The sequence below is a fragment of the Pinus tabuliformis genome, chromosome 1_2, assembly GCF_031772625.1.
Source record: "Pinus tabuliformis cultivar Carrire ecotype Pingquan chromosome 1_2, CPIR1, whole genome shotgun sequence".
NCBI classification, from domain to species: Eukaryota; Viridiplantae; Streptophyta; class Pinopsida; order Pinales; family Pinaceae; genus Pinus; species Pinus tabuliformis.
The window spans coordinates 1,319,118,660-1,319,135,927 of NC_142298.1; positions in this window are offsets into that span (position 1 = coordinate 1,319,118,660).

The window sequence follows — 17,268 nt, forward strand, 5'->3', positions numbered from 1 at the left end:
CATTATGCCAACATTTCTGAAAACTTCTTTTCCATATTTGTCATCCATGGCAACTCCTTCATTCTCATTCAGTTCTAGTCATACAGTCTAATCACTTATTCTTTTTTTTTTCTTGCCTCTTCTCTAAAAGACTAGACTCATGCCACAAATCTGTTATCTCATTTGGAATTTCTCCCAAAAGCTCTGCACAATCTTTACTAACTTCATTGTCTGCAACATCTGTCTTTAGTCATTCTTTACTTTGGCTTTCTTCAAGGTCAAAAGTCTGCAATAATTGTTTAATGTCTACAAGATCTTCTATATAAACCTTCAGTAGTTGTTCTCCTTTGGCTTCAGTCTTCAATAGTTGTCTAATATCTACATAATTCACTACAGCTATGTTTAACAGCTGCTCCTTCCTCTGCATCATAAGATTATGTGAATTTCCTTCCTCTAACTTCTGAAAAAATCATACCTTTGCTTTTCCTTTCCTTTATGACAACATTAAACAGTTGCCTTACTTCAGTGTATCCTGCATTTACACACAAAATATTAGTTTCAAAATTATGAGACACCAAGGTCTTCATAAGATTCTCCATTTGGTTTGTATTAGCTTCATCAATTTTCCTGAGAAAACTCTTTGTTCCATATTCATATGAATGGATCTCTTCCTTTCCAAACATTCCTTTGATCTCAAATATTCCTTTTCCATCCTCCTTTTGACTTATCCTTTGGATGTCATTTGACTGGACATCTTCCTTCACTTGACTGTAACTTTCCTCTTTATTCTTCATATGACTGTGAGTAGTCATCTCTTCACCTATTAATATAATAGTTTCCAATAACTGCTTGTCTTCCCTCAAGTTTACATAACCTGCAAACACACAACAACTTTCAGTTTTCAAAATACAATACCTTTCATCCTCTTTTGATGCTTCAAGCACCAATCTTCCATCATAGATCTTTTGGATTTCAGCAGATCCTTCTTGCTGTGACTCCATTCCTTTGAGTCTCTCCTTCTCTAACAAATCAATATGAATTTGTTCAAGTTCCCTGAACTCGTTCATCAGCTTGCCATTCCACCTCTGTTGTAATAGCTTCCACTTGACCCTTTTCTTCATTCTCCATCTGTATCTTCGATATTTAATTGTCTTTCTTTGTACTATCAGACTAATCTCTTGTTCTTCATTCTGTTGCTAGTTGATATACTTCTGCAATCCAATGCCTTCCTCAAATTCATTCTCATGTTGTTGATCATCTCTTTTGAATTGTTGGTTTCTTCCATCTTTATCCTCCTGAATTAATATTTTTGTTTCCTTCATGTCTCTAAGGACATAACTTCCTTGTTGCTCCTGATCTTCCATTTCACCTTCAAATAATCTCTGCTCAATTTATCTCATTTCAACATCATACTTATTAATGTTGTCTCTCATACCTACAGTCACATCATTAGCTGAAGAGTCTAAACATTCACTTAACTCTATAAATGTTAGAGACAGTTCATCCTTAGCATGCATAGTAACCATTTCCTAATTTCTTTATCAGGTTCTGAAAGCTTCATTTCTCCTTTAGGTTCCTTGAGCAATCTTTCCAAGAATTTTAATTCTATGTGAACTCTCTCCAACAGTTCATCGCAACTTCCATTCTCAGTTTCATTCTTTTCCTGGCAATCCTCCTGAGTTATCCTGTTTTCTACACTATCATATTGCAAATTTCTTTCATCAATTTCATTAAACAAATTCATTTGTTTACCTTCTTGTAATACCACTATGGCATTTTCATTAGACTTCTGGTCCATATCAACTTCATCTGATTGTCTTACACCAAACAAAATTTCATCTATGAACTCTTTCTGCTGCAATAAATTAGCACCTTCTTCCTCTAAAAGGCATTCTCCATCATACTTCACCTCAAGAGCTTCATTCCTGTTTGTGACAGTTTCACCAGACTGTCCATCATCCTCTGCATATCCTGCAAACATACACAAACTATGAGAATTAAAATCACAAGGCTTCATTGCCTCATCTGCTTCCCTTGTCATCATATCTTCTAATTGTTCTGAACTATGCCAATAGTCCATGAGATCTTCAACTAATCTCCCATTATCCTCTTCACCCAACATTTCACCTTGTTCTGGTCTACAAATGGAAACTTCCATTTCTATTTCTGTTTCCCTGAGGTTTTCCATCAACCACTTTACATGTTCTTGTTGCAACCTTCTCTGCAACTTAGGCCACTTCACTGGCTTCCTCTTCAAGACCCAACCTTGTCTTTGGTTCTCCTCTAGTAGCATTACTAACACATCGAGTTCTTTTCTCATTTCAACCATTTCCTTATCAAGCTTTGCTTGACTCATCCATTCCCTATGGATTTTTTGAGCACTCTTCTCCTCCATCTTGTAGCCTTCTTCTGACCTTCCATATGACTTTCTATAGTCATCTTCTCTTCTGTGTGAGCTCCTACACCTGCAACCAATCAACTTCCTTCTAAGTTGATCTTCTCACCAAGCTTCTCCTCTACCTGGTCTCCAAGTCCTCTTTCTTTAGAACTTGCACTGAGAACTCTTGCTCTCTCTCTGGTTGCTACACTCACTACTCTTAAGGACTCCTCTGTCCCTATCTATTCCAAGCCTCAGCTGGAATGAGGTTCTGCTACAATCTCTAAGAACTTCCAAAAGTTCTTCTATAATCTTACTGTTGTAGTCCTGTGCCCAACATTTCCATTCATTCAACTGCTGCTACTGTCATACCTTTGTAATCATAACCTTCATAAGTAAGACATCCTTCTCGCAGGAAAGTTTCTTCCTTTTTCCTGCTCTGATACCAAAAATGATGCAACCATATGGCTGCTACACCCTCACACCTTATCGGGACTATTTCACCCTTATAAACCTTTAAAGTTTCATGCCTCATATACATATCGGAAGCGTATTTTAGTGCTTTTTCTTTAGGAAACGGGACCACTTAAGCTATCGGGACTCCATAACGCTATCGTAAGTGTTTTATTCCACTTTTGCCTTACAAAACCTCTAGCAACACTTTTATTTGAATTACATAGTAATGCAGGAAATACACAGGAAAAATCAAACAAAACCACGCTCCAAACACTTTAACCGGAACTCAAATTTTATATATCCGCAACTATAACTATCGGCGGATCCGTCCTTTGGTCCATCACATTCCTATTGCGCGCTCCGATCGGTTGATCTCCACCGTCTGATTCATCTCTAATCCAATGGTCAACATTGATTCCGAATATTTAAATTGATGCATTGATTCTCCACCGTCGATCTATGCATAGTTGATCCGATGGCCCACATCTTATTTCAGGCGGGAAATTAATACGAGGTTTAACTGCCTGATAAACAGTTTTCTCTCTCTCCTCCTTGCTACGTGTCGAAGGATGAATGGAATCACCTGACTATCCTTCAATACAGCTTACGGCTTTTCACTCGCCCGAAAACCACTTCCACTGTTGCGAAACCACTTCCGCGATCCAATGGTCATGGTTGATCATGATCTAACGGCTACGATTTAATCACACGATCGCAAATCACAATATCCACTTGCCAGGCTCCTTTTGCTCTGAATATAAGCAATCCTTTATAAAATTTCAAGTCCGGATTTCATGTCCAACTGTGTTTTGCACTCATTTTTAGTGTAAACTGAGTTTTTTGCTTGCGGGACCAAAACTATGTAAAAAGACTTCGCCAACCCGGCATCAACAATGATATTTAAAATAAAGCCCCAACTTCTATCAAACATACGATTTAGGTGTTAAACATAACAAAAGAAAGGGATAATCACCCGACCTAAATACAAAGAATCTGAAAGCAAACAAAGGGTTCCGCAGGCCCAATAATCAATCATAAACACAGCAATATCATTCATTCAACATAAAACAATTACAGTCTCGCCTTGGCCGATTACACAGATTAAAAGACCTTTGTTTCAATTCAACCCGCACATTATTCTGCGCTCCTAAATCCTTCCTCTTTAGCCTGATTCTACAAATTAGTGGCCTTTGTTCCTAATCTGCCCATAGGCTTATAATTCCCTCGTGAACCCTCTCTATCTATCTCTTGACTCTTCTCTCCCAGAAAAGAAAGGAAATTACATATATGTTCCGTCTAACAGTTTCCTTCCACAAATGAAGGAATTCACTATATTTTAAGAAATCAAATCCTACTCTAACTAATCATTATAGCTAATTAGCTTGATCTCCACGCGGGGAGGATCACTTGCCACTTATTTCCCAATTCTGTTCAGAATTAGGAAATAATTAACTACTTACATACTTTGCAATTAATAAAATTAAACAACCAAGTCTTCCTCCAAACTTTCATTAGCCACAACATGTGACCACACCATCACATTGTTGGCTAGGTCTAGATGCTCCTGCATCAAATATTTTCTTGGATGACTTGATTATTATGATAGACTTCTTCCCTTGATTGTTATAATTGAATAGTCTAGTTTATTCTTCTTTGCATATCATTGGTCTCCACTTGTGTTTCCTGTAGAAATTTGAGCTCTAGAATTCCCAAAGAAGTTGGGAAAACTGGATCTATCCCATACACTATTTGGAATGGTGATATTCCAATGGAATTCTTGGTAGTAACTAGATCAACCCATAGTGCATTGATTAATTTTTTGTTCCATGACTTCTTGTTCTCCTACAATAGCTTCTTGTTGATGTTAACCAGACTCTTGTTTGAGGACTCAGCTAACCCATTACCCTGGGGGTAATAAGAAATAGAGTGACCTAACTTAATTCAATATTTGTTACAAAAATCTATCATTTTCCTGGACTTGAAAGCATAATCATTTTCAGCTATATTTTTATGGGGGCAACCAAACCTAGACAATATATTTCCTTCTAGAAATCGGGTAATAATGGTATCAGTGGCTTGTCTGGTGGGAATGGCTTCTATCCATTTAGTAAATTAGTCTGTTGCTGCCAAAATCCATTTGTGTTGGCCTAAGGAACTGGGGTAGATTTCACCAATGAAGTCTAAACCCCATTATTGAAAAGGGAATTCTACTGAAATTGGTTTTAATGGTAAAGGTAGAAACTTTCTTTTCCCTTCAAATATTTGGCATTGATGGCAGGAGGTGACCTTTTTATGTACATCAGAGAATAGGGTAGGCTAGTAAAAACCAGCTCTAAGGATTTTATTGGTTGTAGATTTCCAATATAGATGGCCACCACAGTCTCCCTGATGAAATTCCTCCAGGACCCTGTCTGATTCATCTTTCAACAAACACTTTAGTAACATCCCTCCAGCATCTTTCCAATATAAATTCTTGTCAAGAATGCAAAATTTCAAAGATTTCATTTTAAGGAACCTTGCTTTGGTTTTTGTTAAATTAGGAGGAGCATATAAGTTTTGTAAGACAAAAATTATGTCTACATACCATGGTGATGTGCTGAAAATTTCTGAGATCGGTGGAGTCGCCTGCTCTTCCTGTTCATCTAATTCTGCAATAAAATTGATGGCTAACACATTACACTTAGACTCTGCCATGACCTTTTCTAACCCTTATCCTTTGATAAGCTTTGTTGGTTTGATTTCAATATCATATTCCAAAATGGTGGCAATCCATTTGCCCCTTCTGCCATCTGGATCTGTTTGAGTGAGTATGTCCTTGACAACTGCACTTGGGACAAAAGCAATAATGTGTGAATGCAAAATATAAACCCTGGAATCTCTAAGTTCCTTTACCAATGCAAATGCTTGTTTTTCCATGATGTTGTATTTTAGATATGCATCTCTCAATGCGCTGCTGAAAAAGGAAATTGGTTGTTCATGTCCTTCAACATTCTTCTACAACAACACAATTTTTATTTTATGATCAGATGTGAAAGAGAATATCATGAAATATTTTGTAAAATCAGGACTTATTAAAATGGGTGATGTTGTTAAAGATTTATTGACCTTAATGAAAGAATCCTTTGCATCATTATGCCCTTTGATTTCAATATCCCTCTTTAACATGTCAATTATTTCTTTTAAGATTTCAGCCAAATTTGGTATAAATCTCCGAAGGAAGTTTATTTTTCCAATAAAGGATTGGACTTATTTTTTGTTCCTAGGGGGATCTATTTTCATTATTGCTTCCACTCTTCTAGGGTAAATTTTTTTTCCATCCTTTGAGATGATATGTCCTAACAGTTTTCCCTCTTCTAAGCCAAATAGAATTTTCTTAGGGTTAAGAGAGATACCAAATTTTCTACATTTTTCGAAAACTCTCCTTAAATGGAGCAAATGTTCCTCATTTTTCTTTGAGAAGACAATGATATCATCTAAATAAATGACTATAAACCCACCTAATTCATCTACAAAGGCAAAATCCATTTCTCATTGAAATGTAGCGCCAACATTCATTAGATCGAAAGGCATTTTCACATACATGAAAGTGCCCCAGGGTGTTGTAAATGTTGTTTTCTCTTGGTCATTTGGATGTACTAGAACCTGGTTATAACCAAAAAATCCATATAATAAGGAAATTCTTGCTGATCCAACTACAATCTGCAGGATATGGTACATTTTGGGCAAAGGATAGTTGTCTTTCAGAGAAGCTTTATTGAGATTTCTAAAATCAATACATAGTCTAATCTCCCTAGTCTTTTTCCTAGTAGGAACTAAGTTTGATACCCATTTTGAAAACTGCAGGGGTACAATGATTTTGGCATCATACAATTTTTTAACTTCTTTCTCAACTAGGGGCAAAAGCATTGGGTTGATCCTTCTGAGTTTCTGTTTAAAAGGTTTATGGTCCTCTTTTATAGTAATTTTATGTTGTATAATGATGGTGTCATAAGACTTTAAATCCTCATAAATCCAGGAAAATACATCTATGAATTCTTTAAAAAGCTCTATATACTTCTACTTTTCAGCAGAAGGCAAAGATTTGGACAATTTAACTATTTTAGGCTTTTCTTTGGTTCCTATGTTACATTCTTCCACATTGGCTCCAGTAGGTTCTATTTTAGGTTTTTTAGCCACATCATTAAAATCAAATAACTCTTCTAAGGGAACTAACCCTCTAGGCAAAGCATTATCCTTCAACTACAAAATTTCTGACTCTTCTTGATCTTTATCTAATTCATTCAACTCTACTTTATTCATCATCTTATGTACATTATTATCTACATCATAATCTATGTCTATATTAGCACACTCGAATTCATCCTTTGGCTGCAAAAAAATTGCAATATGTTCATCATTACCAAAAACTTTCCAATACCTGATATTATCCGGAGCAACTAGTCTATTTTTAACTTCAATTGTGTACTGGTGACCTAGGCGATAGGGCATTTTGCAAGTACTAGCTGAAGTATCGAGACCATCAGCTATGATGTTTTCACCTCTTGGAACTACAGATAACTCATACTCAACAAAATTTTCAAGGAAATCTAGAACAACATTCCTATAAGCCCTTCACCTTGGATGTTTAGCTAAATATTCCCCTTTGGTTTGTTTAATTGAGTTCATAATCTCCATGAATTGAAATTCTTTTGGCACCTAATCTTTTCAAAAGCTGCAATCCTAGGATTAAGGCTTCATACTCAATAATATTATTTCTACATTGAAAGTTCAGTTTATATGAATGTCCTTCGGATTTTCTAGTTTGTGAATTGAAAACCCACACACCTGCTCCTGATCCTTCCTTGCTTACAACCCCATCAAAATCCATGTTCCATAAAGGCTCATTTTCTTCATCCAGTTTTACAATGTCTGTTTTGTTTTCTTCCATCTCACACAAATTAGTTTCTAGGTTAGGGAGTTTTCCTTCTATACCTCCATCATTATACAAGATAAAAGAGTCTAGGTCTGAATGGACTGAATACAAGGGATGGTTGTTTGGTCTATCTTGACTGCTAACCATGTATTTCATTAGGGTTTCTCTGTAAAGTCTCCTAGGCTGACCAAAAATAGGTATGGTAGCATAACTCATATCCATTTATAAGGTGCCTTTCAACTTTTCCCCCCATGATCTAGAGAGTAGCATTCCATACTTTGGGAGTATGTTTGCCACCACGATATCCATAATTATGTTTCTGGCAAGGATTTGAGCTAGTGTGACACATAGGTCTTTAATGAGACCAAGGCACCTTACCTTGCTGGAATCAAATGAATACATGTCTTTATATGACATAGTAATGTCAAGATTCAGTTTCTCCATTATGGCTTCGGGCATTAAATTGTGTGAGGCGCCAGAGTCGAGCATGACATTGTGAAGAATTTTATCAAGGATATTGAGACTAACGTAGAAAGGGGGAACATTTCCATCATGTGGTTTACCTTCTACCTCTGGACCAAACAATAGTTCAGGCTTTTCATCAACGAGGTTTACAATATCTTTTCCTTCTCCTACTTTTAAGGCTTTCATTACTTGTGTCCTATATGCATTTTTATTCATCAGTTCAATGAGGGGGATTTAAATTTAAACTTAGGAAATCCATTTTATATGTTGAATGAGGTTTGTGGCTTCTCTGTTTCCCTGATGTTCTAATCCTGTTTTTTAAGGTTTTATTTTTTAGTATCTTCTTTGGATTGACTAAAGGAATGAACATCTTTAGTTTGACTAGGAGAAGGGATATCAGTCCGAGTTTTCTTTGGTTTATTATCAATAGTATTTTTGGAAGGAGTATCAGAGATTTTTTTCAAAGGAGTATCAACAATTTTTCTACTCCTGAGGTTATATTGCCTATGCACTTCCATTATGGCATTCTGATAACCTTGTTTGTATTCTTCAGACTCTAATGGAATTGTTTCTGGTTGTGAAAGCAGAAATTGATCTTGCTCTTCTTTAGTCAAAAATATATGATCAATTTCTATTTCCCCAAACAAATTAATTTGGTTTTCCTCTAAATATTCTTCTGGTTCCACTTCTTCTTCGGCATAGTTTTCCTTAAAAGGAGGCCTAAGTTGCTGATCATTATGTCCCTTTTGTTCGCTTTGTTTTATCGTAGGTGGATTTTATTATGAGATTCTGATTTCTATTTTGAGAATTTGCTTGGTTATCCCTAGGAGGGGTTCTATCAACCACTGTCATCCTCTCCATCATTCTTTCCATGGTTTTGACTAGGTTGTCTATTTTTAAGTCTGATGAAGAGGAGGAAGGTTCCTCCTTGATGGTAACCCTTCTTTCAGTTTTAAGTTTGGCTTTTTTGGCTAATAAATTAGCCTCTACTTTGACAACATTACTTTGCATTTCTTCAAGTGTGGTAGGGTCTCTTTCTCTTAATTGGTAGGCCATGTCAACATCAAATCCTTCAGGGAAATGAATGAGGGCTAACCCTGGTGGGGGCTTTATAGCAGCTGGAATGGCATTATAGACTCGATTAAACCTATCACAATATTCTTCAACAGTTTCATTAGGCCCTCTTTTTATATTTTTATATTCATTTAAAACTTGGAGGGGATTCTTTTTAGTTTCCCATCTATTGAGGAAAGACTGATGAAAGGAAACAAGGTCATTAATGGTAGCGGTTGGTAAAGATTTAACCATTTTCTTACCTCTCCATTAAGGCTTTGAGAAAAAAGCCTCATCTTCACATCATCTTCATCAACCTCCTGAAGGTCAAAGTAGTCATTCATTTTATCTACATGTTGTTGTGCAGTGATGGCCCCAATGCCATCAAACTGAGGAATCCTACTTTGATAGTCTTGAGGCATGTTATGTAATTGGGCAGGTAAAACCAGGGGAGCATATCGAGCTGTCATGACTGGTATATGAGGGTGAACAACAGATGAACCTGTAATAGGTGTAGATGTGGAAGGGATTAAGACAGTTTGAATTACAGTTTGTGATGTTGATGGGGAGGTAGTGGAAATTGTTGAGGAGATGGAACTAGTGGAAACAGGATGTAAAGATTGTGTGATGGGAGAAGAAACAGAGAATGATAGGGATGAAAGTTCAACTGGTTGCTTAATGTAAGCTTTGTGGATAGCTTGATCTAGTTCTGTCACTAGGTATTCTAATTTTTCAAACTGTTGGAGAGCTTGTTTGTCAAAATCTCGATCTATAGAATGATGTTTAAATATGTATGGTCTTAACACCGACTCATCAATGACAGTTTTAGCTGAAAATATTTTAGACTTGGTTCTAAACAAACTGAGTTCAAATGGTACATCAAATTGAATATTTTCTATGGTAACAAAATTCTCTGGAAATGAATTGGCTCTAGGCAGAGGACTGTTACTCCCTTGACTTTTAGTCAAGCTTTTCTTCCTTATAAATTTCTCAGGATTATCTAGGATATTGGGAGGATTCAGATCTAGATGAGCTCTGGTATGAATTCTTTTAGGAGCCAAATCTATATAGTATTAAACACACAATTTCAAATATGTACAGACTTTACAACCTTGTTGCAGCCTTAGAATTTTGTTGCCAAAACATGGGGGATAACCACCTGGTCTGGACCTTAAGACAACTCCTTTTCCATTTAAAGTGGTGGCTCTGACTAGGGATAATGGGACCAGTTTCCCAATGTGGATTTTAAGATGAGAGTGGGTGGTTCATGAGTATTTGCAATAGAATAATGATAATCTAAATGACCTATTCTATAATGCAATTCTCTGAATAACTTATTCTAATATAAACCTGGGTATTCCTATGTGGTACTTGATCTACAAAGATAACTACTTAACATGTGATAATAAAGATTAATCACAACTAAGCAGAGATGATAATGCATAAAGATAATTCCTTTGACTAAATAGAAAGTCAAAGAAATTTATAAAATATATCGCATATATGATGAGTTATATATGAAAATCACAATTTTAGCTAGGCATCATACAAAAGTGCAATTAATGCTTAACAGAAACAATAAATCTCACATACAATTCATGAAAGTAAAGTTTTGCCACTAATTAAATGAGAACATAAACAATCATACAAGATAATAGTACCATATGTGCGAATTCCTGCTCATTTGACAAATGACATAGACCAGCTTCTTTCTTCAAATCAAATTGTCTCTCAAGAATACAATAGTGCGTCAACAAAGGAAAGTAGTATGATATCTAAAAGAAATGATCATGTTCCATAATTTCACCAAAGCATTCACAAACTTACAATAGTGCATTCTTTGCAAATGTTTTTGATAAAATTCTGGACCCTTCTCTAAATGCATGAGAAGGGTATAAATATTATTCTAACTAATGTATAAAAATAGATTATACAAAATTTGAGGAGGTTTCAAACAACCTTCCTCCTAACTAGTTAAATAACTCCAAAAATAAACAGTGGCTAAATGAACAGAACTAAAAGGATGACTTCCTGTCTGCCAGCGTGTCCTTCAAATCGCAGATATCGGTCATCAGTTGAATTCGAGGAGGTGCCCCAAAATGTGTCTTGAGTTGTCCTATGAAAATTGCATCGGTGAGAGGTGGCAGCATTCGCTGAGTCATATGAAGAGAACAGTTGAGAGTCATAATATGGTTGTGCGGCGTAACGAGATACTACCAATATGAATCCCAGTTGGTCTTGGTCAATTTTGTAATTTCCTCCTTTTGTGTCTCTGCCTTTTCCTCCCATCTTTTATAAGGACCATTTAAATCAGGAATTTCTTTTAGATTGCCTTCTTTAATCAAGTTGATGGAAAACATGGTGTGATTCACTGGCTTAATGTTATTCTTTGATACCCCAGATACCCTTGCGACTGCTAGCTTGGCATGTTTGATTCTCACGTCCCAATCTATGAAGAGAATGTCTTTATGAGTTTCCTCAATCTCAAGCAGATTGGCTTTCCTTCTGTCTTATTTTTCTTGCCATTCGATGAACTCAGAGATTATAGTGTTTAAATCGTTAAACTTGGTTCTCTAGTCGATTGCCTTATCTGTCAGTTGGTCGCTAGTGGTCAGATAAGGGGTAATGTGTGACATATTTTTGTAGAAATGCTCTTGTTGTTTCACTAGAATGGAATTTAATTCCAGTGCCTCTTTAACGAACTGTTAAGTAGTGGGAATATCCTTGTACCTTTCCATGGCTTACTGAAATTCTTGGAGTTGCATATTTTTGGCCGATATATTGGCTTCATGACTTATTTTCAGGACTTCCATGTTTTGCTACAATTGGGCGAGCTGCTTAGCCGCTTGCCTATTTACGCTTGCTTTCTCTACTTCGAGCTGCTACTCGAGCTGTGAAATCCTCTCCTCTTTTTCCCTTAACAAAGTAGAGACTTCAGTAGCCTTGTCCATAGTGGTCGATGCATATGCTCCTGTGAACTGTGATAGTCTAGTTAAGTTCTCGACCGGATTGAAAGGAATGTCCTTCCAAACTATGTCCATCGGCTTGTTTCCAGGTGGGAACTCAGGTGTGTCTAACCTTTTCCTTTTTCTCTACCTTCTCACTACAGACTTGTGGAGAGGACTATAGAACACATCAAGTGGAGGTATTTCAGTTACTTTCAAAACAATTTCAGATGTGGGCAGAGCAAGGATAATTTCAGTATGTTGGGACGTTATCGCTTGTTCCTCAATAGGGTTGGACTACTCACCGATAGACTTGGGCTCTGTGTCCTTATGAACATGTAGAGGAATTTTATACTCCACTGTTTCTTGGTTATTTGTTGCTTTGGGAGTGCCTTGCAATTTCTGATTAAACTAATCCCACTCCTGCTCCAAACTACTGCCTTTGACCTCTGGACTGATTTCTGTATTCGGGGTGCTCATCACTTGTTTCTCAGCTGACTTCCTGTTGGACTCAGCTATGTTATCTACGTCTTGGGGTTTCCCTATGTCTGGTGTCTTCTCAGTATTTACCTGAGAATCTACTCGAGAACTAGGACCTTCACTATCAACAATGACACTTGGTGTAGGCTTATCCTCAGGCTTTAACAAATGCATTGGGATCACTTCGAGCCTTTCATTTCTGAATTCCTGAAAGCTTTGAAAATCTTTAGGTTTTAGATTCACCTTTTCCCATTCGAACGCTTGTTCGAAGGATTCGGCCGACTGTAACAAGTCTTCAAAATCGTTATCCTCATGGTTGTATTGCTTGAGCTTTACTGCAGTAGTGATATTATATGCCACTTTGTCTAGATCAAATTGCCTCTTAGGCAATGTATGAAGCCTAAGGGCTTCCATGTGTGTTGACTCCTTAGTAGCATGAACAAAATTTGCTAAAGCAAAAGAACCGCACTTGACAGGAAAAGAGGGCCATAATGACTTCTTGTTGTCTTTGAGAACTTTAGTCAGGCCTTTTCCCACGGTCTGGTAGGCAATCTCTCTTGCTAATAATTTATCATAAACATATAAAGGAAGGACATGTGGATTGGTTGTGCTACCAAAAACCCTAATGTAGGTGAACCATTCTTCAATAAAATATTTTCCGACAGCAAACAGGTCTATTGCAGCTTCTTGGGAAAACCTAGGGGCTCTCTGTGATGTATGGGAAAAACAATAGCATGAAATGTTTTATAGAAGTGAGGTATATACTATGATTCCAATATTTTTTTATGACTTAGATGGATTGGGTAGGGGTCCTGTAAGCTCCATTTCCAACCCATGGTTGTAAATGTCGTACAAAAACATATAGCATCCATAATGTAGGCACTAAAATAGAATGGAGGGAGGTTATCTGGAGAGGAGGCTCTTTTATGTCGATATTCGGTAATGGTGGTGGCTAGGTTATCAAATAAGATGGAGGGCCAATTCATGATGTGAGAATTAACATAGGAGTCAATCAGAGGAATCCATTCTATGGAAAACTTAGTATTATTTGTTGGCCGGATAAATCAATCTTGTGGACAAAACCGATCTCCCTAGTATCACAAGATAATCTAGCAACAAACAGACAAACAAATCTATCTTTCTCTAGACATATGTAATTTACAAATAAATACTATAGAGGTGTTACGATCCTACCTTAGATCCAACGCTTGTTCGTTGTAGTCATCCCTCGATCGTTTGAAAGAGTTATCCCCAAAGACCTGCAATCACAAACAAGCAAACATCAAATAGCACCTGCATAGCAAATATCATGAATCATGTCTATCATGGTGATCAAGGAATCCATAAAATAAACCATAAATGAACAGCTTATTGAGAAAAACAAACTTATTTGTATTAACTTTGAAGTAGAAGAACCTTACAACCTTTTTAGCCTTGATGTTGAACAAGCTCTTCCTGGGGTCCGAAACAGGAATTTCCTTTACTTTGACAAGCCTTGCACTCTTCCAAATGAGATCTTAGAGGTATGTAATCTCTCCTCATAAAAGCTCAACTAAATAAGATTAAGTTCCAGCAGCATTTCACCTCAAAAATATTCAGCTTTCAACCTCCCCAGTAACTAGCCCAATGCTTCAATTTATAGTGCAGAGGAGGAGGTTACAGGTCCATCTATGAAGGGATAGAATCCTCCTTCAAAGGGATAAGCTCCTCACATCAAGGGGTTAGCTCCTTAAGGTATGGAGTGCATGAACCTTAAGAGAGCGAACTTGCCACCTCAAGATTCCTTCCAAACGCTTCTAGAAATGACTGAAAGTGAGTTTTTTAGAATAAACTCGTGCCTTTTTAACTTTTACAGGGGTCCACACCCATAACACAAGAACAAAGCGGTTAGGTGTGCAAGGAACATGACCATTAGGTGCGGGACCGCAGGTAAGACTAAGAGAAAGTACGGAACCAGAGTTTTAGAGACTTTTAGGGCTTTTCTCTTACTTTCAAGGCTTGATATGAAGAACTGAGGCTTTAGACTTGAAAAGGAGGAAAGTATGAGTGGTAATGGACTCACACAGATTGCAGAATGTCAAGGTGACAATTTTTAGTGCAACAGATTGCTCCCTAAAGTGCGAAGTCTGTAATAGATGAAGATGAAGTCTTTCATGTATGAAGAGTGAAGTACTTTATCATTTCAAGGATCATCCTATGGACACCCCAGTCGGAACCTGTAAAAACATTGAATGCAAAATATATATATATATATATATATATATATATATATATAGACATATCATCAATGAGGTAGGCATTCCCATACTCAGATCAAAACTGACTAGAAAACTAACTAAATTGTTCTGATATAGGAATGATTTTGTAATACGTCAAGAGTATAGACATGTGTAGACACAGTATGGACGCAGTCATCTATTTATGAATAGTCCACAGCATAATGAATAACAAAATTCATCGCAGCCTGGATGGTAGAAACTAGATCCCGGGTCTTGATTTCCGCTTCCCGAACTAGTATGATTCTATCCATGTGAATGAATGTATTGAAGTCAAACACGGTAGAAACCACTTGATTACCAGTCAATGATGTGAAGTCTTAACAAGTGTGAGAGAAACCACCAATGATGTCAATGGCTCTCAAAGTACCCAGTACAATACATGAAATGTGAATAAATGAGTCGAAGTCGAACATGTCATAGAATCATTCGATCAAAGGTCAATGATGCAACCTATCATCGAAGGCGAGAAAACTGCCATTAGGGCATGCAGCTTTCAAGGTACTGGCAATTTCTAGATCAACTTCCTAGATAATGAGCTGAAGTCAATGGAAAGTGATCCATTGTAGGCAGGCCCACAACACGAAATCAAAGATAAAGTTTTGAAGAAATATATTAGCAAGGACTAACTCAGGGATGGTCAAAATAGACGATAGATATTTTGCAGATGAATGGTTTGTTTGAATTGTTCTCTTGAACACATAACGACACTGCAGATGGTTTGGTGACAATTGACCCAAAGCTAATACCCAGAAACCGGCTAAGGACTTTCAATGTGGTTTGATTAACTATTAGGCAAAGGATTTTCCCAACCCAGGTAAACAAAAAGTGTCGTGTTCAAGAGTGGTTGACGGGTTTTTATAAAACAAAGTGTAACAAGTAGGTTCATTTTTCTCTCTTTTCCCCCACCATTTCTGGCAAGTACCTCTTTATTTTTGACAAACTTGAGGAGGATAACATTTGCTTGTTTATAAGCTCATCCTTCGGATGAGTCCAACTTAGTTTAAAATTCGAACCCTAAGAAGGAGTAGTTCTTTCCTGTTTGAAATTGAACAGGTCCTTTACCGCTAAATTTTAACGAAGCCAGTATAGGAAAAACTCGATGTTTTTCAATTTTAGGGAGTAGGAGGAAAAACTTAGAAAACTCCATGGGGGTACTTTTTCATAAAATAATCCCTTAGGCCCGAAAAGGGATAAAATAATACAAAAGGGATGACTTTTCAATACTTTAACGAGCTGAAAAAGACAAGCGCTCGACAATATTTTCATATTTAACGAGTCTGAAAAGGATTTAAATAGGACTATGTTGACCGTATTTAGTCAACGTGTACCTTTTTCATAAATAGTCCATTTCAGTTCGTAAAAGGGGTAAACTTATACTGAAGGGACGATTATTCATTTATTTTAACGAGTTCGAACTATCAAGTGCTCGGCAATCTTTTCAATTTTTGAGAGTCTGAAAAGAGCTTAAAGAGGAGTCCAATGTTTCACTTTTTCGTAAATTTTTGAAAGAGTCCGAAAAAGTGATAAAAGTATGCTCTTTGTTGAAAAATGATCAATTTTTCCAAAAAATCCAATATCATGCACAAAAACTCAAAACATTACACATACCTATTTAAGATAAATAAAAATGATTTAAAAATTTCCTTTTTAAAGTGAAAAATAAATAAATTAAAAATTCATTTATTCGAAAAAACTTATAAAAAGGGGTTTTCCAACTTCATTTTTACCATTTGAGTTCAGAGTGAAAAGTAAGAGCTTTTGGGTAAGAAAGTTCTTGTGAAGATTCTAGAAAATCCGTCCGTCGAAATTGAAAACCGTCAGCTCCAGGTAAATCACGACCTCCTTATCTTGCATTCTATCCATTTATATTTTGATTTTAGGCTTTAGATTTAATTTTTAAAGGAAAAATTGGTTTAAAAATTCGCTCGTGGGGGTCCGCAAGTGCAACATGTGGCCCCTGCGGACCCCGACTTTTTTCTACAAAGAAAAAAGTCGTGGGTCCGCACCTGTTGTTCACAGCCCGTGTGGACCTACGCACTGTCTGTAACTGGCAGGTGTGGACACTGCGAAAATGAATTTCAAAATTGATTTTTTTTTTCCATTTTTGCCCAAAAATTTTTGACCTAGCTGGTTCTAATATGTCTTTTGTGCATTGTAGGACATTCAAAATGCTTATTTGGCGAGAACGCGAGCATGAGGATGTGGATTTTGCCGCATTAAACCATATGCCCATAATGCAAGCATTAAGAGCATGCGCATTGCTAAAGTTCTGGGGCATACAGGATATGAGGGCCCAAGTAGACCTCTTGCAATGGCAGGTAG